Genomic DNA, 2,536 nt, shown 5'->3' on the forward strand with positions numbered 1-2,536 from the left:
TCCAATATTCAACCCCTAGCTAGCAACGGTCAAGCCCGACGTTTTGACCGCATTTTGAAACAAGCATAAAAAAATCAAAAAAATCAAAAAATTGGGAAACCTTCTCATTGTTTCATTATATGTGACCAAGTTTCCAGGAAAAATAATAAACTTGTAATAAGACAATTATTTTAAAAAAGTGTTCTCAAAAATGAGCTATCATGCGTGAAGATTCATGGCTTTCAAGCCAAATGATTGATCTTATGGCCACATTCATGGCATAGTTTGTTCAAATGATCTCATATCATGCACAAGGGTGCATCTTAGAATTCCAAACAATGTTGCCTAAGGAACTTTTCATTTTCTTTGGACGAAAAATTCATTTTCCATTTTTTCGAGTGCCCAAAATGTGTTTTTTTGTGAAGGACCTACCATATATTTGTTGCAAAATTGGACCTAATCATTTTTCTAAATTACTAGGCCATATATAATGCACAATTGACCAAATGGTTGGGTGTAAAAAGTTTTTATCCACCTCTGGTGAAAAAGACAAATTCCCGCCGATTCAGTTGGAAGCGGGTCAAATTTCGACTGCAGCTGCCTTGTAGTTTGCTCTTTATTTTTTCCAAAAATCATTTCTAGGTACATAAGTATCTATTTAATCAGAGAAACACCAAAAAAATCCAAGATTCAACCACTAGCTAGGAACGGTCATTCCCGTCGTTTTGACCACATTTTGAAATGGGCATAAAAAATTCAAAAAAAATCAAAAAATTGGAAAACCTTCGCATTGTGTCATTATATGTGGCCAAGTTCCCTGGAAAAATAATAAACTTGTAATATGGTAATTATTTTAAAAAAGTGTTCTCAGAAACGAGCTATCACGTGTGGAGATCAATGGCTTTCAAGCCAAATGATCAATCTTATGGCCACATTCATGGCATAGTTTGTTCAAATGATCTCATATTGTGCACAAGGGTGCATATTGGAATGGCTAAGGAAGTTTTCTTTTTCTTTGGATGAAAGAACCATTTTCCATTTTTTGAGTGCCCAAAAGGAGGTTTTTTGTGAAGGACCTCCCAAATAATTGTTGCAAAATTGGACCAAATCATTTTTCTAAAATACTAGGCCATATTTAATGTACAATTGACCAAATGGTTGGGTGTCAAAAAAATTTATCCACCTCTGGTGAAAAAGAAAAATTCCCGTCGATTCAGTTGGAAGCGGGTCAAATTTGAACTTCAGCTGCCTCGTACTTTGCTATTTATTTTTTCCAAAAATCATTTCTAGGTACATAAGTATCTATTTAATAAGAGAAACACCAAAAAAAATTCCAAGATTCAACCACTAGCTAGGAACGGTCATTCCCGCCGTTTTGACCGTATTTTGAAACGGGCATAAAAAATTCAAAATAAAATCAAAAAATTGGAAAACCTTCGCATTGTATCATTATATGTGACCAAGTTTCCAGGAAAAATAATAAACTTGTAATATGGTAATTATTTTAAAAAAAGTGTTCTCAGAAATGAGCTATCAAGTGTGAAGATTCATGGCTTTCAAGCCAAATGATCAATCTTATGGCCACATTCATGGCATAGTTTGTTCAAATGATCTAATATTGTGCACAAGGGTGCATCTTGGAATTCCAAACAATGTTGCCTAAGGGAGTTTTCATTTTCTTTGCACGGAAAATTCATTTTCCATTTTCCGAGTGCCCGAAATGAGTTTTTTTTTGTGAAGGACCTACCATATATTTGTTACAAAATTGGACCTAATCAATTTTATAAAATACTAGGACATATTTAATGCACAATTGACAAAATGGTTGGGTGTCAAAAGTTTTGATCCACCTCTGGTGAAGAAGATAAATTCCCGTCGATTCAGTTGGAAGCGGGTCATATTTAAACTGCAGCTGCCTCATAGTTTGCTCTTTATTTTTTCCAAAAATCATTTCTAGGTAAATAAGTATCTATTTAATCAGAAATACATGGTTTGATGGCGAGACATCGAGGTTTGGACGATGGCCGAGGGCCCCAACTCTAGAGCGCGTAAGCTCGCATGCCCGCCGCGTGGTCACCGCGTGACCGTGGCATTGCCATGTGTTTTGTGCGGCCTAGGCATGTCTAGTGGGTTGGGCACTCCCCAGGTAGGTGCTAGGAAGAAAATCACAACATAAGATTCTCACGAGGAGACCGATCGATGCTCAAACATGAATAAGCAGCCAGGTGTTTGATTTGCGGTATGGAAAATGGACATGGCTAATGGGCGTGAGTTTTCTCTAAGGATGATCAGTTACTAAGAAGACCGTCTTCACAAATTTTCACCTCAAAAGGAGGAGCCTAGGTGGTACTTGCTTTGCAAAGTACCACACTGGACATAAATACGAATGTTGAAGCTGGGCTCAAAATAATGAATGGATTGAGCTGGCCTTTGGTGGAGGATGGTTATTTGGGCATAGGAAAGCACTGTAAAAAATGGATACCATTTGGACATGCCAAAGTGGTACTTCCGTCACAAAGTGCTGCTTTGAACAGGATAGGAAAATGAATATTGTTGA

This window comes from Triticum aestivum, chromosome 2B, assembly GCF_018294505.1.
Source record: "Triticum aestivum cultivar Chinese Spring chromosome 2B, IWGSC CS RefSeq v2.1, whole genome shotgun sequence".
Classification (NCBI taxonomy): Eukaryota; Viridiplantae; Streptophyta; class Magnoliopsida; order Poales; family Poaceae; genus Triticum; species Triticum aestivum.